At 46.0% G+C, this 27,281-nt stretch overlaps 1 long non-coding RNA gene across 1 annotated transcript; it reads left to right on the top strand.

Moving 5' to 3' along the window:
- Positions 1-4,154: 4,154 nt before the first annotated feature.
- On the top strand, positions 4,155-26,642 carry LOC114057254. The gene is made up of 4 exons (XR_003571170.1): positions 4,155-4,177; positions 19,156-19,291; positions 21,464-21,514; positions 26,558-26,642. It is a non-coding gene; the product is annotated as an uncharacterized LOC114057254 (long non-coding RNA).
- Positions 26,643-27,281: the final 639 nt, after the last annotated feature.

Here is a 27,281-nt window from a genome sequence, read left to right on the forward strand (position 1 = left end):
TTGTCATCAGTGGAGAAGAACGGGCACCTCTGGTGGGAAGACATTTTAGGAGAGCTGGTTGGCTGAATCATCCTCTGGAAATGCACATGCCTTCTGAAAAGGTAGGCCACTGCTAACAAAAATAAGGGGAAAAATGCTTTTTGGGAATACGGAGACTATTTTATGAGCTAGAAATGCAAGGGTTTCCTAGCAGGTGGAGAGCCTGGCACTGATTTATCAGTTGCCATTGCACTGCTAAAAGCTTTGGACAGAAGCAGAAGGGAAGGGAGCCCAAAGCTGACTTACATATGTGCCAAACAAATCAAATCCCACAAGTTCTTTGATCTTGGAAAAAATAATGAATGTGACTCCCAGAGTAGTCCCTGAGGATGGGACTTCAAACACTGTCCAATCAGGCTATTTGTGCAGCAGTGGACTTTGGATGCAGCTTCGCAGGGCTGACACCTGAGCTAAGGTGCCTACCTATGAGTTGGTTGTCTAGCTCTTGGAGGGCAGAGAGAGGGACAATAAGAGAGATTTCTGTATATACATACACACAGAGAGAATTCAAATGGACTAGCGTGGAAGGACCTGCTGAAGCTCACTTTATGCTCCAGCATATAAGTTAGAAGAACAAAGACATCAGCAGGGTTGCACGAGACAAGCTAATTCTCTCCACTGAAATCACTGGGCCAGTGGATGAGAGAAGCTGACATGCTGCACCATGTGTAATTCATATTTCCAGTTACTACAGGCTGAGTCTGTGCTTGTGCACTCCAGATTTAGGAATTCATGTTGGTAAAATAGCAAAGCAGTTTTATCTGAAATAGATACTTCTCTATCAGAAGTTCATTGGAATGTAGCATAATAATTCAGTTTTGTGCCCAGGTACTGTGTAGGGGAAGCTGGTGGGGAGTGTTGGTTGCCTTATCACTCAAAAAATGCATTTCTGTCAGCCACATGCTAACCCATGTGTAGGTAAAAGTGGTGTATGCTCTACTTTTACAGATAATGTGGTGTTAACTTGGCCAAAGTTAATTGTGTGTAAAATCCATAAATAGCAAAAAGAAAGGAAAGAGTGCTGCACACTGAACAAAAAGGAGTAGTCAATCGACATCTTTCTGGATGAAGAGTTTTGCTGGGTGAAGTGTTCTGGGTTTGCTTTTGTATTACTCTTAACACAATATTAGTGAGACAGCACTACAGCTTCAGACATCTTTTAAACCCAAGTAATTGTATTAATTTGTCATAGCGCTCTAATTTCATAAGAAGACAAATTAAAGGATATTAATTTATACTGACAGAAAATACATATAATGATACTTTTGAAAAGAATATATTTTTAAATGCAGAACACACATAGATGCAGCTAATTATACAGCTTTCTTGCAAAGTTATGTTTCATTTATTTCTGAGTAGTCTCTTTAATTTTAATAGGCCTACATGCTAGAATAAAATTAAGCAGATGAATGTTTGCTTGTTGGAGCCTTAGGGGGCTTATATATACCAGCCAAAATGTATAAAACAACTCAGTGCTGTATATATTGGTTACAATTTCTCTTTTAAAAATAGATTCCTGGGTTAGAAAAGGAGACAGAACTGAACTATTTAAACTAAAAGAGAACATAGGCTTGAGAACAAATGGACACAAACTTCCAATGAATGTATTTAGACTGGAAATTAGAAGAATATTCTTAACCATCAGAAGGTGAAAACATCCTTCTAAGAGTAAAAACAGATAGAGAGGATGTAACTGGCTGTGAAATACCTTGGTTGGTTTAGCACAGTCTTATGATGTGATTCCTTGTGGCAGACAGCAATCAAGTATGATGACCCGGCAGTTCTGCTCCAGCATCTTCTGGTTCAAGAATAACATAATAAGTACTCTTTATGTAAATAACCACCATAGTTCTTCACAAAGCATGCTTGGATTCACAGTAATCACCACCGAGCTCATTATGTTCAAGCACTTGGACATGAAAGCTGTGAGCTAGAACCAGGTGCCCTTCGGCAGAGATAATTGGGCTGCTGGAAATCGCTGATGACCTGCAGTGACTTCGGTGGGAGGTGGGAAGATGAAGGTGCTTGTGACATGTCCCTGAGCAGCATCAAAGAAGGCACGTTAATCAAAGGGGAAACAAAAGAGGGCAGAAGAATGACTGATCTGTGAACAATACTGTGCCTTTCTTGTTAGCTGGAAAGTCAAATTATAGCAAACGTCCTCAGGGGTCACAGACTTTGAAAGCCTGGGAGATGACATATAGTGAAAGGTGGTTGTGAAACAGGTAAATTAATGTCTAGATGCACAAGTGGCAATGCTGGAAAGAGAATGAAAGCGATGGTACCTGATTCTTGAAGATGTCAGGTGTTTGTACCCCAAGAGTAAATATTTAACTTTAAAAATATTTGAATTTTGCAATGGAAATTATTCCAGAATTATGAGAAACACATCACCCTCTGTGAGATGAACTTACTATTCCCCTGCTCCATGCTAATAAAGGCCCATGTGGGATTTGCTGTGGAGGGAACACTCTTGATTTGAACCTCCCACATCCCACAGGTATGGAACAGCTTCACAGGCTGAAGCTATGGTGATGATTTTCCTCAAGACAGAGAAATTTGGAAATGCTGTCAGCAGCCTTTCCACACATCTAATAAATTTGACTAAGAGCTGAAGAAAATTTCATTATACTAACAGTAAGCTCTACAGACTACATTAGCATACTCTTAGGCATCATTAATGTCAGAAACAAGAGGCTGGACTTGAGGACCATCAGCCTGCTCAACTCCACTGCCTTTTACTCTTACCACAGGCTAGGGACAAGTACTGAGAAAGCAATCAAGGGTTCTCTTTTTTCTCGGGGTCTGGCTTGGAATTAGGTGCTTCCTATGACTGCTATTTCACTAGCTGTTTAGTGGCTGCAGGGCTACTGCTTCAGGAAAGAAAAACAGATGGTTCTTTCCTCGCACCCAAAATACCCCAGTGTCCATTTTTCAGGTGCCACAGGACTGCAGCAAAACAAGGCAGTTGCTCATGCTAGATGGTATACTCAGAAACAGAAAGCTGCTTCTGGTCATCTCACTCCTGGGTGTCTCATGACCTCCATACAGAAGACGTGAAAATTCAAAGGTATTATTGCATCAGCTTCCTGGAATGTTCTTCAAACAGAGATTAGAGAGGGCTTTGCAAGAATCAGCAAAGAATCGAGAGAAAAATAGTGTCCATGAAGTACACCATGAACTGCAGAGGCCATTTTCTGTAAGGACCGAGGCTGCCAAAACCAACTTGCATTGCAATTACACAGCTACATCTTCCACCCATCTCTACAAACTTCAGATGGACTTGAGATTCAGAGACTTCTCTTGAATTTTAGAATTTTCTCTTCATCTTTTGGAGGGAGCTGCCTCTTTTGTGACTTTTTCGCCTTCCTTTTCTTCAGATGTACTTTCCCATCAGGGCTGGTCTGGACGGTGGGAGCTGGCCTCCTCCCAGGGGAGGGAACGAGGCAGCTGCACAAGGCTGTTGGAGGAGTCCATGAGTGGGGACTTGTTCCAAGTTACCTCCCTTCCCACATTATCACCGTGTAGGGGACTTCTCTGTCACCCCATATCCTTCCACCTGGACCAGTGGAGCAAGGACAAACAGCTCCATGGGGCTGTGGGATTTCAGGGTGGGTCCCTTTGGCCATGTCATGGGCACGCCTGGGGAGGTTGTCTGTTTCTGTTCTGCATCAAAGCACAGTGCACCTTGATAGGGGGTTTTTTTTGAAGGGGTGATGCAACATGGCAGTGGGGCTGAGGCAGAAACTCCTGGCTCCATCCCATACCCTGTGCTTGAAGGTGGTTTCAGGATGTTGTCTCTCTCCTGTCAGCCTGGGAGTAGCTTCCCTCCGGAGCATTTTGGGACTGTGCTAGTTCCCTAAATTTAACCAGTGATGTCAAAGGCTCATGTCAGTTCCCTGCACCAAGCCCTGTGCCCACTCACGCCGATGTGACCCAGGAATAACTCCACCACCACATAGATTTTAATCCTGTCCCAAGCAATGGCACTCAGTGTCCAGTTTTGTAACAGAGACTCCTGAGCCTTTGCTGTGCAGGTGGATCAGCCCCACAGCTGGGGGGAAGAGATGCTGCGGCTGGGAAAATTCACAGCAGGAGAGCTGGATACAGCTGCCAGTGCAAGAAGGGACCTCTCGAGGTAAGCTGGAAATGGAATGCTGTTATTTATTGATCCAGCAGTGACCAGAGAGCAGGCATGGGGATGGGCATGTTTGGTTTGGCTGCTGAACTGACAAACTGGAGGAGGAAAGGAAGCACACTCAGGTGGGTATCTAAATTGATGTTACTTTTTGGTGGTGTTGGTTTTGTCAGTAAAATGACAAAGGACAGAAAGTTCTGTTCAAAACAAAATATTGGATGGGGCTGGAGGAAACAGTTTCATTTTGGGTGCTAGGGAAAGGAAAAAAAGGGAAATAAAGGGCTCATTTCACAAAAGTACTGGAAAGGTGGCAGCCCTTCCCCCCTCCCCCACCCCCTGCGGCTTCCCATCCATCCCTCTCCTCTTCCTGTGCCCAAGAGGCAGCCGTGCAGCACCCCACCGGTGCTCAGGGTAAGGACTAGCTCCCACCCAACTCCTCCCTGAGCTGCCCCATGAAGTGAAGTCCAGAAAGGCTTTTTCCATTGCTAGGATAAATTATCTGTTCTCAGACAGAATATGCCAACCACAGTGCACTGGCCTTTTTCATCCCATTGCCTGATGCGACCCTCTTTCTCCATTTGCCTGCTTTTTTGGGGGAGCGCAGTGCTTGCAGCTGGGCAGATGTTTAGCAGAAGATCTTTACCCCACCAGTTCAGAAGAACTGGTAAGCAGGACGAGCTGTGAGGAACTGGAGTTTTGTCCTGAAGGTGTTTCAGTGGGGTATTTTCATTTGTGAGGATGGACTCAACTCGGTGCCAGGAGGGGAAAGCAGTCACAGCCATTTCTGGTTTGCTGCCTGGGCAGGATGTGCATGGGCAGAAGGGCTGAGCCAAGTTAGCACAGAACATCCATCACCTCTGCATTTCAGTTTGGCTTCAAGTTGTTAAACACCCGCTGGAGCCTGGAGCCCTTCTCATCTCCCAGAGCTGAGCAATGGAGAGGCTGGATGGTGCAGTCCTGGCCTGGGACGTGCAAATCATGGAAAATGTGTGGAGAACTTCCCCTGCCAGTAAAATAGTCCGAGCTATGGCTGGTAAAAAAACACGTCTAGCTTTATGTAGCTTTTGTTCCCCTCAACTTCACAGGAGGATCAGATCTCATCTTTATATTTTTTTTTATTAATTTTTCTAGAAAAAGACTTTAAGTTCAAGATCATAATCAAAGGGTTAAGATGATGATTGCTGCTGCCTTCCAGGTGGTTTTTCCACACACAGACTAAAAATTTCAGCCTAAGAAACTTTTCCTGGCAGAAGCTTTGTTGAAAGTAGTACATTCCTGAAATGAGGAAGAAGGAAAAAAAAATTAACTAATATTTTCCAGGGAAATATTGATTCCTCTGCCAATTGGGAGGCAGTGGGGTGGGCAGAGGCTGCAGAAGCTGCTGCTGACCCCCATATGTGCAAGTGCTGGGTCAACAAGGCTCTTCCATGTGCAGGGAGCATCCCTGCGGCCTCTGCGTGTCCTGGCCACCGCGGACACAAATGATAGCCCTTTGGAAAAACTTCAGAGACTGGTGTGCAGGCTACAGTGCCTGGGAAAAAAACAGCAGTGGAAACCCCACTGGCACAGCCCAAGCCACAGACAGCCAAAAATGAGCTGTTATAACTTGCTCATGGGGGAAAAGAGCTAGATTTGGTTTCCTTCAGCCCCCATACACAGCATATATGTAAAATTTCATCCTTCATGAAAAAATCTTGAAGAAAAAGCCTAAATCTTGGCATTGCAAATAACCCAAGCTGTACATCCAATGTGGTTCATTGTCCCTATAGGGGAGGAGAAGGTGGGCTTGCGAGGGACCCTGTCTGCTTGCTGGGGAGAGACAAGGCTGAGATATGGAGGGAAACAAACAGCCATAATTTCTTGGGGGGAGCTTGATTTAAGTGGCTAATGGAAGGAAGGAAAAGGGAAAGGGCAAAGCCCTGGAATTGCTCTATACCCTCCAATTTGCTCAGACCTACCAAGAATGCTTCCAGCATATGAGTTGCAGAAAGAACAGAAAAAGGCATGAGAGCAGTTTCTTTCTTTGAGGAGAAGGAGTCAGGGAAAAATAAATATATTTAATAGATTTTAAAGCTTATTCTTCATTTAAAAGTTGTAGCAAAAGAGAACCCTAAATAACCCTCTGAAAAGAGTTCATCTGTACAATATTTCTGATTAGAGAATTATAGTGACCAGTGTTTGTAGGACTGACTGTTAGAGTGAAGTGCCTGGTAAAGCCACAGGAAGCTTTTTTAGTTTATTGGCAACATCACAAACATGTCAATATTAATGGAGGTGTCTCCTTGGCTATTAAGAAACGTAGGGCAGTTGTTTTGTACCATGTGGTAAAAAGAATGAGCTGTTCCCATCTACTTACTTTGTTGCAACTGGGGGGTCTGGTCCATCATCTCTTAAAGTCAACAGGGAGAACATCATTGACTTGACAAGGTCTCTCTTTGCCCCACACCTGAAGCTGTTTCCATTTGAGAATTTCTACCACCAGTGTTGGATTGCTGATGAATTTTTCAGTAATATATATGTGAAAGCAATACTACCTCAGGGGATGATTAAGTCACCTGGTGTCTCGGTCTTCAGGATGCAGCTGAACACATCCTGTTAGGCACTGTTATTCCATAATTGACCTGAGTAGACAATGTTTATGGTTATTCCTCACCGATAGTTCATACTGGTTACACGGCATCATCAGGGTCTCTTGTAAATCATCAGACCATGGGGTGGGCAGTTGTTACTTTGCTTCCTTGCTGAGAGTTTAAATAATATGCACAAATCAAAACCCCATTATTGCTACAAAATGCAAGTCTAACAAATACTCAAGCGGTAACATGAAAGGAGAGGAGATGATAGCTGGAACAAATGCCACTGCAATGCTGATATTTTTCTGGTGGCAACAGGGTTTTTCTCCTAAACAGCAAGTAGACCTGGTTGGAAAAACGCATTTCTCTTTTTTGAGCTATTTAGAAGTTTCAGCTTTTGGGTTTGTTGTGATGCGGGGCAAAACCAAGATCTTCTCCAGTTTTTCACAAGAACCAAAGAGAATGAGGCAGGGGCTTGGTGACAGTGAACTCAGCCACCACCATGCTGTATCTTAAGACTAGTGCCAAACTCTTCCTCAGTGTGATTAGTGGTGGGGATTATAACTGTGCCATCCTCATGCCCAGTGAGCAGTCCTGGCTCACTGGTGCCACTGGGCAGAGGGGACTATGAATCAGGTGGGGCTGAGCCCTGGATGCATCCAGGTCCTTCTGCAACTGGAGGAAAGACCTGAAGAAGATGTGGGGTTGAAGGTGACCACAGCATCCCACCACACAGTTTGCAGGGAAGGGTAGGCAGCAGGAGGAAATCAGGAGAAAGCAGCTGGTGGTCGCAGTTCTTTGATCCCACTGGAAGATGTTAGGTGTCTGTGCCTTGACTGACCCCAAAGGCAGAGACTGCACCCTCATAAATGAGCACCAGACTCTTGGGTATGAGGAGACAAAGGAGATTTGTTTCTCTTCTCCCTGGCACCACAGCAGGACTTTCATATTCCATTTTATGTGGTAGACGTGAGCAAGCTTGCAGCTTGCTGTTATATTGGGGTCCCATTTGGTCTGCTTTTTAAACATTCCAGCCTACCAAAGCAAGACTTGATTTTTCCTCTTTCACCTGTGTGTAACCATCAGTGAACATCCATCTGTGTGTCTGTCCCACAAAGCGTACCATGAGACCAGCTAGAGAATCAGCCAGGACCCAGGGCTCCCACACCAGCACCTCCCGAAAGCCAGCATCTTTCACTGGCAGGGCTGGGGTTGGGGTATCCAGTGCTGGGCTCCTGCAACCAGGAGAAGCCTACATGTGCTGGATGAGCTGGCACAGATCATGAGCTTGCCCTTGGATGGAAAAATATGGGGCTGGGGGAGATCAGGGCTGTGCATTGGTGAGCTGCGGGAAGTCACAGGAAGCAAAGGTTCCAAAACAGCCCTGAACTGGAAGAGGAAAAATTAGGAGCCAGACCAAGTGTGGGATGCCATAACCCCTACAAGAAGTCAGATAAGGAAGGAAGGACAAGGCATCCTTTACACAGGCCACTGAGGTATGGTTTGGTCATTAACTCTTCCTGCAGTCACCAGTATCACCACCACATTACCAATCCCTTTTCTTATCTTGTCTGATGCTGGGAAAGCAATTCGTTGAGATGCTGGTTGGGTTCCCTCTATATTTTTCCTTTCAGAGCTCTGCCTTTGTTTGCCACAGAGTGACAGCCACAAAAGTAGCTTTCTCTGAAGAGAGAACTGTAAATATTTTATGTCTAACTCAGTCCTCTGAAAAATACTGCAGCTTTAACAAGAAGTTTAAGTATTTCACACCTGCCAGCGGAGATCCTGCATGAGCCTCAATTGCTTTGAAAGATATACTTGTGTTTTGGAGCAAAGAAGTTTCCTCATCCTGTCCTGCCCTTCACCAGGGAGAAAACTGCAGTGATTTTCGCACTGTCCATCAGGGTATCAATGAGACAGAACTCCTTTCTGACTCCCACTACTGAGTAATACAAGTGCTGCCCATCTCTGCCCACCCCACAAGTAACCTGAGACTTCCTGATGCCTGAGGCTGGCCTTGGATTTATCTCCCTCCTGCCACTGGTCATCCTTCCCTTCTCTTCCTGTCTTGGCAAAGGTAACCCAGCAATATTTCTGAATGAAATAGCATTATATGCATGGCATGGTCTGGGCAGGGGGACAGGGGGCAAACCAGCCCTCGGCCAAGAGACTCCGCTGCTGCTCAAGAAGCAGCAGTGCAGGAGCCCACCAGTGTTCAGGATATGGACAAGCTGCCATCCTCATCCATGAGCTGCCCAGTGAGGTGAAGCCCAGAAAGGTTTTCGTAGGAAAAGGTGTCTGTTTTCAGACAGAATTTGCCAGCAACAATGGGATGGCCTCTCTCATCCTGTTGATTGGTGTGACCACTTTGTCTCCATCTGCTTCACTCTTCTGGGAGGATGCTGTGTTTGCATCTGGGCATACGTGTAGCAGAGGACAGGCCCTGTTGTGAGAACTGGTGAGCATGATGAGGTGTGAGGCATGGGAGTTTTTACATGGACACCCAGGCGCAAGGTTCAGGAGATGTGGCTGGAGAAAGAGCAGGAGCCTGATGATATACAGCACCATCCCCTGTCCTCAGCACAGGATGGGAAGAAAGGAAAGACCCCCCCTTTGTGGGTAAACCCTTCTGTAGCAGATGCAACACTGGAGAATGAATGCTCATCTTTGCCTCACTCTGACTCACCTGGGAGCTTGGCTTGGGCTGAAAATATCCGCTCCATTTGTCTTTGAGGCAGATCAGTGCCGCTGGCTGTAAATCTGCTGGGAAACTCATGACTCACAGTATAAGAGCTGTGGAGCTCCGTGAACTACATGATGCCAGCTGCTCACCTTTCTGAAGGCGGTTTTGGCTCCCCAGGATGTTTGTGCGGGGAGCAGATGAGCCTGTGCCATGGTGGGGTGACCACAGCCCTGCACAGACATGCTGGGAGAAGGATAAGTGCATGCCCCAAGTCAGCAGGCCTGGAAAAGCTGTCAGGACTTGGTGTTACTGTAGTTGCAAGGCCACTACGTAGGATTTTTTCAGAAAAATCAAGCCTAACCCAAAATCTCCACAAATGTTCATCAGTTGACTTCTACCCAAGCAGAGTGGTTTCTCCAAGTTTCTCTCACTACAGAGTTGAAGCCTTGTGGCATCCCAATCCTCAGGATGAATCCTGGTGCACCAGCACCTCAGAGGCTTGGTGGGAGAGCTTTGATGCTGCCAGGGCTGCTCCTGCTGTTTTGCAGCTGCAGTGAGTGATCCTGGATGTGAGGATGGCCTTGGGACATACCAGCACAGCCAGGGCTCCTCTCAGCTCCTCAACTGTGCACAGGTGGCAGCACAGCCAGAATCTTTCACTGCTCCACACACTGACTGCTGCCACAGCACGCAGGCAGTACCCTAAATGCCTCTTGGTAAGAGTCTGAACATTTTTTCCTTCATGGCCAGAGCTGAGATATGCTTTTGGAGGAGGTATAGGAATGCAGGATATCTGACAGTCTTTGTTAACCCAACTGATATCTGTTGCTCTTGGACCTGCTGGCTTCCGGAATACGCAGGCAGAGTGCAACCCACCTCATGCCTGGCAGCCTCCCAACCTTCCCTCACCACATGAAGGTGCCAAACACAGCCAGATACTGACAGAGGCATTAAGCAGTGCTAGCCAAAGCTGGAATGGGGTGATAAAACCAAGCCCCAGAGTTGGCTCAAATGCTGCACAACACATTTCTCTTTGTCATTCAGTGCACATGGGTGCTTGAAGCCCTCCTGGCCCTGGGAATGGGAGCTCCTTTGACTCCCAGGTATGAGGTTTTCTGTCTAATCTGGTAGCTGGAAGTACTTAACAGCTGAGTTCAAAATTTTGAAGCAATTTCCTGAGTACAAAAAGTCATTAAGGGAGATGATGAATGGAGCTAGTCTTTCAGGAGATGGAGCAAAAACCAAGATCTGTTCACATCTGCCAGAACTGCTTGACTGCCTACGCTCAAGTGAGCCTGCTGCTGTCATGTAGGATTTAGAGCTTCACTTCTGAGATGTCCTTGTTGGAAGTCATCTGGGAAAACTGGCAACTCTGAAAAAACATTGCAGAGGGTGAACATCTGCTGAAGCCATTCTCACCATGGTAAGACCATGCTTTTCCTTGTGAGAAGGTGGTGTAATCAAGGCACTCTTCACTGTTTGCTCTTCATTCTTGGCCTTATTTCCTTCCTTATGCTTAGTATAAGAGCCTTCTTTGGAAAACTCACCTACATGGTATACCATTCTCTCATGTTATTTATTCCTCTTCTGAGACTGCCCGAGGTGGCATTTGATCATGGCAGATATTCTTTTCCTGGTATCACTTTCCCCAGGTGCTTCTGACTCAATGGAAAACCCAGAAAGACACCCACCATCCTTATCAAGATGTAACTAGCCCAGACACTGCTGCATCACACCATTTTTTCATTCCATGTCACCGATGACTCAGCCTTCATTAAGAGCAGTCATCAGGGACTATTTCACCCTACATTTCCTCCTGGCTGGAGGCCACCCCATAATCTGTGCAGCACAGTGAGCTTTGGATCGGCTCTTCCAGTGCTGTGGTTGCTTTTGAAACTGTGCTGCTCCTTCTTCTTGATACTTCCTGCATGTGGTGCTGCAAACTGCTGAGGAAGGCAGGAAGAGGACAGCCCAGCATCTCCACTAGCTTTGGCATTGGAGACGTAGGGATTAGCAATGCCTCTGTTCGAGGACATCTTGCAGGGCTACTGCTGACCATTGCAGGATTTGTATGGCTGGTTGGGTTTTTTTCCCTCTGCCGTTCTTCTGCGGGTTACTTTCCCAAAGATAATTACGTGACTCAGGAAGACAGACGCATACCTTGCATACTTGTGGGAACCATAATGTGATAGGTGGTGTAGAGCATTTTGAAGGTCTTTGAACACGCAGGAGCAGCTGAATTCCCGTAACTTACCTACCCAAACGAAGCAAGTCCAGGCAATGGCTACATAGTTTTTGTGGAGCTCTTACCCAACAGAGGACAAACAATTCCCAGGAAAGCTTTGGACTTGCAGCACCGAGACACAGATACTTTTTTGTCTCCAGAGAAATCACGGGTGTTTTGTCAGGTAAGATTTACCATTTCTACTTTACCAGTTTTTTAAAAAGCTTGTCTGAACCGAGGCTGTAACAGGAACATTTTCTCTTATGACTGCGAAAAAAAGGCAGTTCTGTGTTTTCTGAGAGGTCATGGGAACAGCAGGGAGAAATTATTCTCTCTTAAGTAGATAAGTGATTGTTATGGCTAAAATAACCTGGCAGCTAATTGCCTGTGAAGATAACTGGCACAGCTGAGGTGTGGTGGTGTTTAGGGCTGTTAGTTTAGTACAGACAGATCTGCAATGGACACAAAGGGAGACACAGGCTTCGCTTCAAGCACTTTAATGTTTGAATTGTTGAGTTGCAATTCAATTCACTGATTCTGGAAGAAAATCAGAGAAGCAAGAAAGAGAAATTTTATTCCACATGGTGACTTGGAGCATCTTAAACCCATCCTAAATCTGTGTAGATATGCACACCCAGCACCTGTAATCAGAGCAGTGGTCCGGGAGCACTGCAAGGTGGACCCTGGCATCCTGCCATACCCGTGGGATGGCTGGGACAAGTTTGTGAATTCCTTTGGGACCATTTTGGGGGGTACCCTTGCTCAAGGGTGAGAGTAAGAGCTTGGTTGAAATTGAAGATGGTATTTTCCAAGGTTTTCAAGATTTTGCCTGGTTCCTGGTTATATATGTAGATGGTTGTTCCTAGGTAGCAATGAGCTTCAAAATAAATCATGACATGTAAACAGGAATGTATTCATTAATTTGCCTCCTACCTTTATATCCAAAGGGATATAGAGAATAGAGAGGAGCTTCTAGCACCCATTCCCAGTAGTGCAGGTGACCTGAAACTACCCACTTGCCCCCTGAGACCAGACTGGGGCAAGTCCTTCAAAAGGGCTTTGTCAAACAGAAAGCTTATAAAATAGGCCTTGGGATTCCTCAAAAATGGTGGCATCCTGACCCTGAGCCCCTTCCTGCTCTGGTCATCCTTACAGCCCTGAACCAAGGCAGGGGGACAGTGACTATGCTTTGGGGAAAGCTTATTTTGGAGGAGATCGTGTATTTCCCAGCTCCTGAATGTTTTTGTTTGTCAGGGTAAGGGGAGCAATACAACTTATAGCTTGCCCTGACATGTGCCTGCCGTGTGTAAACCAGCAGCTTTTATAAAAAGGGCTCTGGTTCTGGGGACTGTGGAGCCTTCAAGTGCTTCTTGGCTCTGGGCAACTCCTTTAGCTGTCGTAAGATCAGATTAATGATGTATTAGTTCGAGATAAGTGCCATGAGATCATGTAATTAGCTTGTGATCATGCTCTGTGCCAGCTGGCTGAAACTCGATGCTTTTAAAAAAAAGTTCTTTCAGACCAACTACAAATAGAGCTTTTTGATTGATGACATTAACAAATAGCTCATTAGTCACCTTTTGGGCTAATTAAAGGGGAGCACATCCAAGGCATAAAGAACAGCTGTGGGTGATTAAAGGCAGCCATCAGGCTGAGGTCTGGGGTATGGGGGAAGCAGTTTATCACTTTGTGTCTTTTGCTGTGATCATCCTGCTCCAGGTTAAATGAATTTGTAATGTCCTCCTCAAAGTCCTGATCCTGCCCTGCTCAGCTCTATAAGGCTCATCAAACCTTTTCATTCCCCCTCTTGTTGCCCTGAGGCAGATGAGCAGCTGCAGGAAGGCAATGCCTTCCCAGGGCAGCGGTACCTGCTCAAGAGCAGCTGCTGCTTGCCCAAGCAATGTGACTTCCTCTCAATGCTGCTCCCACGTTCGGCACACACAGCCTTTTTGCACAAAGGTTTTACTCTGAGCAAAACTACGGGTCAGGGGATACTTTAACTTCTCTGGACTCACTGTGAGTGGGAAGAATCTGGATTACTGTGTGGGTACCGTAATGACGTCTATATCGCTTTAGTGAGCAGGGGGCTGGACATTCCCAACTCATGCCTGATGAGAGGAAAGCTATGTTGCTGTCCCTGTGTTATTGCAGGGTACTGGAAACATCCCAGGGAAAGGGATCTGTCTGGAAGCATTTCATCCCACATATGGCTGCTGCAAGGCTGCTGCCTGAGTCCTTCTCCTGCAGTCTGGCTAAGCTCTCTCCCTCTGCTCCAGCTGGACAAAGCTCTTTTCTGCAGTCCCTGCTTCTTCTCTCAGTCTCAGCCCTGTCTTGGCTGCCCACCTTGTCCCTTTGGTGTGGTTAATATCAATCCCAAACTCCTCAAACTGCTTGGAGGCACAGGTTAGGGTCAGTGCCCTCTCTTGCTGGAGAACACACTAGCAATGCCAGTCCCCACCGTAGGGTTTGCAACATGAACAGAAACAGATTTTTCTCTTCTGTCCCAACCTCCCTCACCAAACTGATACCCAAACCCACTGTCCTCAGGGTCCCCTCTGCTGCCCATCTGCCAGGCCTTTTGTGGCTTGTGACCACCTCAGCAGTTGTGTAGCCTTTTTTCTTGCCACAGTCCCTGCCAATGCTCAATCTTACACCAAACTGCAGCAGGCTGATGGTGGCTCTGCAGTCACCTGGCCTGGCCACCAAGCAACGTGGTGGTGTTGCTTGGGGCTGCTATGGTCCCAGCTGGCTGTGTACACCCCACAAGGCCTGGCTCACTCAGGACAGATGCTGCTCAGAAGGGTTCACATGTGATCTCTTTGTAGGTGCTACAAGGCATTGGAAAAGTTCATCTAAACAAATAAATCATTGAGTGCAAAGGGCTCCAGTGTGCTGCTCAGAGGGCTCAGACCAGCAAGGTGGTGTGTTAGTATCACCAGCACTAAGTGATCATCAGCTCTAGCAATGTCTGGATCAGACTGAACCAAGCATCTCATGAAACTGTGCCATGCTTTGCTCCTCATGGAGAAGAGGAGAAGTAGCTGAGTCCGTGTATTCTGGAAGATGCCTCTGCATTTTACCCCCAGTCAAACAGGTGGATGCAGTTAAATCTCTGCAGTCAAACTGTACGCAAGGAGAGATGATAACTCAAACCAATGTGATATCCTTTGTACAGCATCTGCAACTCCACTCAGCAGCACCTGATACTGGCGAGCCACATGGATGAAGCCAATTTTGAGGGCAGTGCTTATGCAAACACTGCCAGCCTTTACTTGTCCTCCAGATCAAGCCCCTGCATGCTGTAGCATTGAGGGTTTGACACTTTAATCTCTTGTTGGTCTGGGTTAGTCCAGGTCATTACTGTTTATTTTCCTGCTGTTCTGGCCATGTGAATTCTGCAGTTTATGGTATTAAAAAAATATATCCCTGTGCAGCTGGTGAGTGCCCAGAGAGGCTACATGGCAGATTGTCTTGAACTGGAAATGCTCCAGAAAAGGAGCTTAACTGGAGCTTGTGCTCCAACAGCCACTTCTGTTAGGTTTGAGAGGCTGGAAAACTTTGCTGAAATGGTCATTACAATATTATGTAATTTTTTTCTGTGGTTTGGAAGAGATTTGCAGGTTAGGCTGAAAATGGACAGTGCTTTGTGATCTGCATGGGTGTTATTTAGGTATAGTAAAACTGTGGAGTGAAAAGGGTCTTAATTTGTTCAGCCCCCTTTTTTTTTCTTTTTATATCGTATCATGAGATGACATAGAGCAGGGATGTGTCTTTTCTCACCTTGTTTTTCCTCAGAGGACTGAGGGAAGCTATAGGTGTGTAAAACAAGTCCCCCTTACCCTAGGAGGAAACTGAGAACCTTCATGCAGGCTTTTGGAAAAATCTCGCATTTGACTTGTCTTCTTCTTCAAAGACAGAGGTAACAGGTGCTGATTATTGAATGCAGCAAGGCTGAGCCCTTCAAGCAGCTGGAGCTGCTCACGTCCCAGCTCTTGTGAGACACCAGGTTGAATGGCGATGCATCCTTCTCCAGTTCTGCATTTTACTGAGAGGTCTATTTTATGAATGTCAGTGCAGACAGTGGGCCCTGTTCTGTGTTAATGCTCATCCCTTAGCCTCCCATCCCACCCTGTTGGGCAGCCACAGCAGAGGATGGGCATGATGGATGCTCTGTAGTGAGACAGGGACCACAAACCTATCCCTGATCCTGTGATGCTGGCTATGAAGACCTGACATCACCAAGCTATGCTGGCACCAGGCTCTGTTGTGAAAGGAAGTGATGGATGCCTCAAAACTATAGCAGGGACTGAGGTTTATGGTCTTCTAGGTGTTTATCATTGATGGTATTATTGCTCCCCCCTAAAAAAATTTGAGCTTCGCTTTTTCTAATATTGGTTGGACCTTATGTGTCAGTGAAGTCGGAAGGTTTTACATTTGCAATTAATTTTCTGTGTGATGGGAGCTCAGGACCTGTGTCTATACAATTTCATGTGTATATGATTCTGAGCAGAGTGGGACAGCAGGCAGAGAGCTGAGGTCTGTTGGTCTGCAGGTCTGCTTTTTCATTCTTTCAGAGAAATGAATAAATATGGAAAAGCCATTTTATCTTCTGTGCTATGATGCTAAATTGCCCTTTCCTTCTTTCTCTCTTATATTGAATTCTCAGACAAACCCCTCCCTTGGCAGGTAAAAAGAAGAAATTGCCAGCAGTGCACATTTATGAGATGTTTTTCAGTAGTGTAACTGTACAAATAATAGGTTTTTCATTTCAGTGGCTGAAGGGAAAAACTGAAAATACTTTTTGGTTTGGGTCACCCCCTGAAGGAGAATGTTTCTTTTCTTCTTTGATTTCTTTTCAAAAGCATTGCACGAGACATTCTGGTTTGAGATTATTTACTGCTTTTCATAAGTTAAAAAAATAGAAGAAAAAAGAAAAGAAAAAGCAAACTAGGTCACTTTCAAACCAAAAATGGCATTTGAAAGAACAACAAAAAAAAGTTTTATTTCTTAAATGTCAAAATGATGCCTTGCTGCTCTCCTCAGAACTCTTCTTATTCTCTTTCAGCTAAAACTAATTACATATCCAACTTGAATTCTCCTGGAATTCTCTCTCAGTACCTCTTAATTGCACTTCAGGTGAATTTACTACATCAAAAAAACTCCAGTCCAGCTCTGCCTGCACACGTAGTGACCTGTCCTGCTTGCTTCTCAGCAAACACATACAGACAAGTATTTAATTCTGCTTAATTAAGGTGTTGAGCAAGAGACTGTGTGAAATGACCTGTTGCAGGTCTGGCCAACCAGGGAAGCGCTGGTACAGTCATGGTTCCCCCTGGTAGGAGTTGGCAGTGGGCTGAGGCAGCACTTGGGCCGTGCTGTGCCGGGAGCCATTGGGGCAATCTGTCCATGTGAGGCTGCTGCCCCTTCCTGCAGGCTCTTGCCCTCACCCCACCAGCTGCAGCATCTCCCCCCGATAGGGTAATAGCTACGGGGTATCAGTACTTGGCAAATGCAGTGGCATGGTTCAGCCATCCTTTGCTTTCTTGTGGAGACAGGGCCCCAGTCCATCTCTTTCTTTGCCTCATTGCCCAAGGAGATGGTGCTGGTGTGATGGTGTCCCTCCATCAATATCTGCCTGTTCCTCCCAGAAGCGTCTTGAATTACAGTGACAGCACTAAATTACAAAAGAATTCCTACAACAGGTGATGAAGAAAATCAGAGGCTGAGATGACCAGCTGCTAGTGTGGTGGGTCTCATTGGACTCACCATGAAACCAGCTCTACTGGTGCCATGTGGGGTCTTGGTTTGCTTCAGACAGTGGTAGGGAAAGTCCTTGTTGCTACCTCCTTTTCATATCTTCCCACAGAGGCAGAAATGCTTTACAGTAACCTATTGTTGCATCCCAACACTTGTGTTCTTCCTGATGTTGATCCTAGAAGAACTCTATTGCCTCCCAGATCCATGTAATCCTGAAGACCCAGGCATGCATTAAATGCCCCTGTGTGCTTACCCCAACAGGAATCACAGAACCATAGAAAAATAGAAGGGCTTGGGTTGGAAAGGATCTTAAAGATCATCCAGTTCCAACCCCAGTGCCATGAGCAGGGATGCCACTCACTAGGTCAGATTGCTTAGGGCCCCATCCAAGCCTTAAACACTTCCAGGGATGGGCAGCCACAGCTTCTGTGGGCAACCTGTGCTAGTGCCTCACTACCCTCTGAGAAAAGAATTTCTCCCTAACATCCAATCCAAATCTTTCCTCTTTTAGTTTAAAACCATTCTCTCCTGACCTATCACTATCTGCCCATGTAAAGTCACCTCTTCCTCTTCTTTATAAGCCTCTTTTTGGTACAGGAAGGCTGCAAAGAGGTGTCCCCAGAGCCTTTTGTTCTCCAGGCTGAACACCCCCCAACTCTTTTAGCCTGTCTTCATAAATGAGATGCTCCAGCGTGGACCCTCTTCAACAGATCCTTTCTTGTGCTGAGGACCCCAGAGCAGAACACAGCACTCTGGGTGGGGTCTCATGAGGGCAAGCATAGAGAGGCAGAATCACTTCCCTCAGCCTGCTGGCCACACTGCTTCTGATGCAGCCCAGGATGCAGTTGTCTTGCTGGGCTACAGGCACACATTGTTGGCTCATGTCCAGCTTTTCCTCCAGGAGAACCCCCAAGTCCTTTTCTGCTGGCCTGTTCTCAATGAGTTATTCTCCCAGTCTCTACTCATGTCTGGGATTTCCCAGATGCACAGGTCCAAAGAGTCAAGGGAGGAAAAACGTCTCCATGTGGATTCCCAAATGCAGCAAACCTGTAGGTTGCACTGAATGACCGATATAGTCATGAAAATAATTCAATATCTATACCAAAAAGGATTGTTTTAGGGTAGGGAGCTCAATAATCTCTGTTGTTTTCCTTGGTGGCTCACAGCACCACTCCAGGGCTGGGGCAGCTGCAAGAACCAAGTGTCCAGCAGTATCATTGGCTTGTAATGTGTAGCTGATCATAACTACCAGCCTGTAACTCCTGTCCATGCAGGGGCTGGGATGCAGGAGCAAGGGTCACCGCTCCTGCCTATTCCCCTCACTGGTCAGGACCTGATGGCTGAGTACGTACAGCCAAGACACATATCCCCTATGGATGCACTCATGAAATATCACCCTGCTCAGAAATAAACCCCCATCCCTGCGAGTATCATAATGGATTAGGAATTTCTAAGTGTTGGTCAGACTGATAGCAGAAAATGGAAGAGGTCCAATCATTGTTGGCCTTTTGACACAGCAGGGAGGCTTGTCAATGTGATAAGCTGAGGCTTGGCAGAGTCAGCTACTCCTTGGTCCAAGAGTTGCCTGCAAGGCACGTGGTTTATTTCTCAATTTTTTTTTTAAATAATTGTATTTTCTTCCTGTAATATTGACATTTTCTCTGTTGAGGTAAGCTTCTCACAGATGACCACGGTCTAGCAGCATGACAGACACTCAGAGTATCTTCTGATTATTCCCCAGAGAGAGCAGCAGGAGGCATTGCAAGCAGATCTTTGATGCTGTGGATCAAAGATGGACCCTGGTGAAAACTGGAAGCTGGATGAAACAAACTGGTTGTCTCATGGTGGGATCCACCCCTTTTCCAATGTGAAAGGAGGTAGGGTATAATTGCTGATTTTTAATCCACCTGGTGAAAGTGCTGAGAGCCTTCTCAGTGTGCTGCTACCATTCACTGTGCTTGCAGTGGTCTCAGGGGTTTTGTTGGGCTATGTCCAGAGCAAGGCAGCACTAGGTATGAAAGTGGGAAACATCTGGTCCAAACAGTCACAGGCACTTGATCTGTGGCTTGTTTTCCTTCTCTGGAGTGGCCATTTACAGGGAGAAAAAAAAAAAAAAAAGTCCCGTCATCCATCTTTTGACAAGCTAATATGCCACTTGTGTTGAATGTGACCACCCTCATCCTCCACAAGCAAGACTCTGTAGATGACTGTGGTTGGGGAACAGTGACAGGAGAGCTGATAAAATTATCTCTTCTCTCTTCAATCATGTTTGTGTGGGACAATTTAGGATGGCTGCATGGATACATGCTGTCCCAGAAGTGAAAGGGGGGCTGAGGACTGTCCTAACTGGTGCTTCATGTGCAGGACCATTCAAGGTTTCAGCTCACCTCAGCATGGTACAAGACCTCCCAGCTCAAGGCTAGGGTCTACTGCTCTCCAGAAACTGCCAGTCTCAGGAAAGCTCTTGGGGGAGATACAATGGGAAGTAGCCAGCAAACCTATTTCCTCTACTGATTCATTTTTGCTTAATTTCCAGCCAGATGCTTTTATTAGCTTTTTAATCCCCATTTGAACATTTGGCAGGAGCAGCCAGAAGTGCTCCCTGCTCAGCCCCAGCTCATTTTTATCACCAGAGGTCCCTGCCCCTTGGGCCAGCACAAACTGCCCCTCCGTGGGCAAAGCTCCTTTTTTGTTTGGGATGTGTTGTGCCCCGGACTAAAACCAAAATAAACCCACAGCCTTCCAGATGGCAGCACCTTGGGAACGGAAACATTTTGCTTTGGTAAAGTGCTTGCTTATCTCCATCTGTTTCCTTTGGCTTCCCGCTGATAGCCCAGATGCTGGGGGAAGGGGAAAGGGACAATCCAAGATGTGGCATTGCCTCCTTTTCCACGAGAACTGAATTAGAAAAGTAGCTTTGTGCTTTTGAACCCATAAGTAGATTTATGCTGTTGACTTCCGGGTTCAGTCTCCCCAGACAAGCATGACTGGGCAGCAACATTATGATAGCACATCTTCTGCTTCTGCAGGTACCCAGCCCAAGGTGCTCCCAAGGGACCAGCACAGGAATGCTTACTGCAGTCCACCCTTTTCCCCCATTAGAGCAATCTCTGCTTCTGTTATTTCTTATAAATCTTTGATACATGTGTGGTCTGTTTTACTGTTTATAGATGTAGTCAAACACCTGTTGAGTGCAGGATTGCACTGTGCTTGTATGTGTAAAGGCAGACGATGGCAGAGTCGCTGCCATCAGGAGTTTATAAAAATCCCAAACAGTTGAATGTGAATATACATTGGCTTTTGGTGTATGCAGCCCATTGGTATCCTAAACTAGTGGCTTATATCTTTTTCTAACTGGTGGGCCTAAGAGCATTTTATAGCATGGGGCAAGAACTCTTAGAAATGGCACAGCTATGGATTGGTGTATGGCATATGCACCTTCCCTTCTTAAACATCCTCCTGGAACCCTAGGAACACAGGAGTCCACAGATTCCAGACTAAAAGATTTTTAAATCTGGTCCATGCATTGAAAAAATGCCATGAACCATAAAGGAGAAAACAACCTGAAACATCAAACACCCCAAAAATCAACAGAAAAGACCCCACCCTCTGTAATTTTTTTTTAAATTTGCATTGAGTTTTTGCAATTTAGCAGAATGTTTGACATAGAAATAAATGTTTGAAAATAACAATTTTCCCACCAGTACCAGATGAACTAGAGAAAGGGAGCAGAGAGCAGTGGCACGGTAAAAAGAGGAGGACTGCTGGGGATCCCAGTGAGGGCAGAGGTAGGGCAGAGGAGCTCTTCAGTGATGCTGGAAAGGGATAAGGGTTCATCCTGACAAGTCTCTGTCTTGACCTGATTCTGCAGTTTTTCAATAACAGATTTAAAAGAAAACTCACAACACACACATGGAAGCTGTCAGGGTAACTGGAAGCAGGCTGAGCAGGGGCTTATCCGCAGTGTGATTAAAAGAGTGTTGTCACCCCAGCTCTCCCCATCTACCTCTTCAGCTGACCTTTCCAAGCATTTGTTTTTCTTCCCTCAGACAATGAGCTCTCCGAAGGTGCCCCAGCCCTCTTTGCTCTGGATCAGCTGGGTAAGTCCACACATGATACATTTTCCTCTCCATTTTTTTCTATATTGAGTAATTAGAAGATGACTTAAACAGGGCAGCTGCTGAATGCTCTTTGCTGCATAAATTTATCAGCACTGGTGCCTCCTTTCTGTGTTGCTTTTGAATGCCATCCATCAGAGGGATGGAAGAGCTCAACACTAGATATGTTTAATACCTTTCTCTGTTAAATTGATGCAGGGTTTTTTTGCCTGGGAAAAAAAGCTGTCACCTTTCTAGTGCAGAGCACTGTAGGATGGTGCTGCTTCTTTTCTGGGGGTTTGAGCTTAGGCCACAGCTGGCACTAGAGCTTCTGTGACTTTCTGGCACCTTGCTAAATGATGAGGAATTTTTTTAACTCCGGGAGGCAGAAGTAGAGGTGTGCAAAGCAAGAGTGAAGAGTAAGACATTAAGGGAGAAAACAACCTCAAATGGGCAAGGGAAGCTGAAGGTTTAAGAGGTTGAACCCATAGTGAAACCCCATCTGGCAGTGATCTCCATTTGATCCCTGGGCCAAGGTCAAAAGATTTTCCAGGATATGTTACAGGTGCTTGAAGTAAGGTGGGGGTGAGGACTTGAACTGCAGGATGGGAAGCTTCTGGAGGACGGCTTCTGTCCCCTCAGCCCTGGAAATCTGACATGCAAGGAAAGGGGAAAGTCACAGAACCACAGAATGTGTAAGGTTGGAAAGGACCAGAGTGGGGTCATCTGGTCCAACCTTCCGGCTCAAGCACAGTCAATTGCACAGGATTGCATCTAGGACATCTTCAAGGAGGGAGACTCCACAGCCTCTCCGGGCAATCTGTTCCAGTGCTCAGTCACCATCACAGTAAAGAGGATCTTCCTTATGTTCAGGTGGAACTTTCTATATATCAGTTTCTGCCCATTGCCTCTTTTCCTATTGCTTGGTACCACTGAAAGAGTCCTCTTGACACTCTCCCTTCAGATACTTCTAGACATTGATGAGGTTCCTCCCTCAGTCTTTTCAACACTGAACAGGCCAGCTCCTTCAGCCAGTCCTCTTAAGAGAGACGCCCCAGATTCTTAATTCTCTTCACAGCCCTCTAATAGACCTGCTCCAGGAGCTCCATGTCATTTTTGTACAGAGTAGTCCAGAACCAGACAAGCCGCCAAGTCCTCCTGGGGAAACTGGTGAAGGTTGGAGATGGAGTATTCACAGTGTGAAGCAGATGTGCCAGGAGATATGCTGGTCTGAGGACCTGGCACCCTGCTTTGCTCTTTGGCAGCACGGTGGGTGGGACCACTGTGGCACACCACAATGTCCATCACCATAACGTGACCAAGCAGAGGCCCTTCCTCTCAAGGAAAAGACACCCTCCTCTTCACTTCCAGGGCAGTGAATTCTCCATACTTGGAGATATTCCAAAGCTGTCTGGACATGGACCTGGGAAACGGGCTCTAGGTGGCTCTGCTTGATCAGGGGGTTGGACCAGATGAACTCAAGAGGTCCTTGCTAACCCCAACACATCTATGATTCTGACTTCCCTACCACTCCTGAAACCCATATTGTCCCCAGTAAAGATGATCCACATGCACCCACTGGGATGCTCCCCACATATGACACTGGTGAAAACTTGAGATAGGAGGGTAAATCTGCAGGAGCCCAGAGAGTGATTTTTATCATGTATAACTATCTCCAATGTATATTTCTGCTGCTAGGAGACAGATTCTGGAAAGAAAATCCTGTAAATACAAAAAATGTATGATGCCTCGCTGGTGCTAGAATTGGTGGCACATCCCGTGTTGTCCCCACTGGCAGTTCCATACACTGGACTGTATTTTAAAGTAGTCTGTGTGAACTTTCTCCACTTGGTGTCAGGATAGAGACTGCTCTGACATGCATTCACCCAGAGGAGTGTCTTTACAGGGAATGGGAATAAAGCCAAGAGCCTTCCCTTGGCCACCTCATTCATTAAGCGATTGTGGTTAAAACAAGTCAAGTAACTTTAAAATGCATTTTCTGTGACAGAATTTACACTGGTTCCTTTTTTTTTCTCTTGATCTTCCTTGTCTTATCCCTTGAACAGTGTCTTTCCTCAGTGACACGTGCACATTTCTCCTAAATTTGACAAACCCTCTGGCTCTTAGCAAACATATTTAGTGACAAAGAAAAAGCTCCCTCTCCCAAATAACAAGGTTTGATTGATTTTAGCTGAGTAGCAAATAAATGCAGTAGCAGCTAGACAGATGATTTAGATGTACAAAATGAGGTGATCCCTGGTCAAGGGGCAGGACCCTGGAGGGGTAGGAATCAGGGCTGACACATGGGACAGCTGGTTGCTGGCATCCTCCTTGTGTTAACAGGGAAATAGTCTGTACCATGCAGTTATGATTCATTGTCTTATGAGATGGTGGTTGTCATCTCCCAGGGCTTCTGCACAGCCCTGCTCTCATCTGAGGGGTAGGAGGATCTCCTCGGACACCACTTTCCTCTGCTCAGCAGTTTAGACAGCCCTGAGTCTGGAAAAGATTATTCAAACCAGTGCTTGTATCACCTTACATTTCCACTCTGCTTTCCAAGCATAGCACAAGATGTGATTGCTCCATCCAAAGTAGACAAGACAGACAAAGGATGTGAGATAGCAGAACAAGTAATGGAAAACTGATCTCTCCACTTGCCTCTCTCCCAGCTGGTGAGTTTTCAGCTGAATCAGTCTCCCTGACCCAAGTCAGGCACAGCTGACTGGTTTGTGGTCCCAGGCAAGCCAGGCAGTAAGAGCAAGCACATTTTGGAGGGGGAGAGGACAATGGCATCCTAGTAGCAGCTTGGATTTATGCTCTGTTAAAATGATAGTGTACTCAGAGAATACCAAGCCAAAAACACTCACCCTTGGTCAAATCAGCCACCTGAACAGCAGGAGTAGAGGAGCAGAGAATAAAGCAGGATCATAATAGCAACATCTGAAGACAAAACATCAATATTGTAACAAAGGATCATAGGGATAAAAATCACAGAAAGGCAGGTCTGAGCAGGACTTCAGGAAGACAGCTACACTCCTCTCTTGCCTGAAGGCAGGGCTAGTGCCTCTTGTTCATCCATCACCCTGTGTGGAAGACCAATGTGTCCTAGCAGCCTTCCCAGGCAACCCACCCCAGTGCTTCACTGCACTGGAAGCGTTTCCTCAGTGTCTAATTAGATTTCTGTAATTTAAGCCAAAGGCAAGAGTAAGCAGAGAAAAGGCCTTCCATGGGTCATACTGAGGGTTTCTTGCCTACTCTGCAGGAGCTGAAAGGGAATCCAGTGGAGGATCAGTGAATTGTATCCCTTTTTCCTAATCATGCCTTCCTTGGCCTCTAGTCCTGTATCCAGCTTTCTGGTAGCTTGTCCCAGCGTGCTGTACCCTGCAAATGTAAAAAGATGTGCTTGGATTTTGTGTCATTTATGGAAATGCTGACCCTAACCAGATTCATGAGAGGGTTTTTGCATCACATCATACCATGAGTAACTAACCTCTCAGAAAAGTTTTGACAGGTCATGCATCCATCTTTTCATATTTTTTTGTAGTCCAGGTGTTCCTCTCTTGCTTACAGTGATACCATGTGACACAGTATCACAAGCCTTACTTACACATCAACACATACAGCATCTGCACCTTCTTGCTCGTCTGCGAGGTTTATTACCTCATTGCAGAAGATCAGATGAGTCTGCCTAGCTCTGTTCTTGCTGAATCTGTGCAGGATGTTATTCATACTCTCCTTTTCTACATGTTTGCAAAAATTTTGGTAATTCTGAAGCTTCCAGTGATAGAATTAACAATGACTGAGAAATCACTTCCTATCTCTTCTTTCTGTCCTTGTCTTAAAGACTGATGCTCAGCTTGCCATGCCTAACCTTTGGAAACTTCTCTGTGGTCTGCCGCTGTGTAAATCAGTGCATGGCTGACCTGTACGTTGAGCAGTGAGAACACTGAGGTTACCTGGAGAAGTACTAGGTAGGGAGCTAAAGGGGACTGAGGGAGAGAGCAGCTTCTCCAAAACAGACACTGAATAAACTACAACTGGATTATGTGGAAAAGAGATACTTGAAGGAAGATACAGTAGAAGCACAAGAGTGATGAATGGTACAGAAGTAAAAAAATGCAAGAGAGACATGAGCATAGTGGAGATAGTCTAGCAAAGGGCCTCAAGGATGGTGAAGGGACTGGATGGTGAAGGGACTAGGACACCTCTCCTTGGAAAAGGCTGAAAGATCTGGATCTCATCCGCATAGAGAAGGGATGGCTCTGGGGGATCTCACTGATATCTATAAATAACTTTTAGGGAGATTGTAAAGAGGTCAGAATCAGACTCTTTCCCATGGTGTCAGTGCCAGGACCGGAGGCAATGGGCACAAACAGAAACACGAAATGTTCCCTTTGAACATCACCCTTACTTTTTTACTGTGAGGGTGACCAAGCACTGCACAGGTTGCCCAAGGAGGCTGTGGACTCTCTATCCTTGGAGATATTCCAAAGCCTCCTGGACATAGTCCTAGGAAATAGGCTCTAGGTGGCCATGCTCAAGCAGGGGGGTTACACCAAATTACCTCCAGAGGCCCCTTCTGACCTGAACCAGTCTGAGATTCTGTGAAATAAGGAAAGGCTTGAAACAACCCAAAGGAAGTATGTTTTCCTTCAATGCAAAATTCCATTGTGCAGCTCATCGCCTCAGAACGTCCAGGATGCCAAAAGTATGAATGAGCTCAAAAAGTGATTAGAAAACATTACAGAAGAAAGGTCTATAATGGGTTCTCAAACTTGATGATGTGGCTTAAACCTCTGGCTCAGGAAAGGAAACGGGATCATGTACTAGAGGAAACAGCACTTGCAATGTTCCTTGTGTTTTCTCTGCAGTCATCTACTGGAGGTCACATCAGACAGAGGACAGTAGGAGCTCTTAAACTTTGCAATAATCCAGCGTCGTCCTTCTTGTATTTCCTTAGGTCTACAGTGTCCAATAATAAGAAAAAAAACCAGAACAAACCCACACCTTCTCTTGCTTTCCTTTTTTTATCTGTCTCTCCCACAGCTTTGGCTGCTGGATTTCAGAAGATATGAATCAGATGGTGACTGTTGTGTTCCTTTTTTTTCTGTGAATGATTAAAACAGAACATTTCACACTTGCTTTGTGGCCCAGCAGAGGAATGCTGCATTGTTTCCTCGGCAAATCCTGAGGTGGAATTTCTGGCTGTGGAGAAAGTGAGGTCAGGGAGAGAAAAATTCTCCCAACAGGGGAACATATGCAGACTGCTTTTGTCTCTCTCCTGTGCTTGGCATGTCTTCTCCCCATCTTCCATTCTCTCATTCCTCCCTTCTTTTTCACCTTCTTCCCACATCACTGGCAATTTTTCTGCTTGCTGTTTTAAGATGATTTAACTGAATATTAGAAAAAAGGAAAGAAGAATGATTGAAAAATGCAAGGGGAAAGCCCCCAGCCCAGGAAGCCTTGGGTAGAATAATGAGAATGTGATGAAATGGAAAATAAAGTGGGAGGGGAGGATATGAACCTCACCCTGCCAAAATCAAGGTGAAAATGTTAGTGTAGGAGATGCAATATCTCAGTGGGAACCCCTAGGACCTGCGCCTCACATTTTCCGGCGGCCGACCAGAGGAGGGATTAGCTGGCTGTGCTATTTATATGTTCACTCTGGGCCCAGGAGCCTGCTGGAGGAGGCTCCCCACAATAGCAGCTTGCAGGAAACACTGCTTTGGTGATTCTGTCTGCCTGGGGAATAAATACGCCCAGAAATGAA

The sequence above is a fragment of the Empidonax traillii genome, unplaced genomic scaffold (assembly GCF_003031625.1).
Source record: "Empidonax traillii isolate 1590-97213 ecotype Southwest subspecies unplaced genomic scaffold, ASM303162v1 scaffold123:size1378231, whole genome shotgun sequence".
In the NCBI taxonomy this organism is placed as follows: domain Eukaryota; kingdom Metazoa; phylum Chordata; class Aves; order Passeriformes; family Tyrannidae; genus Empidonax; species Empidonax traillii.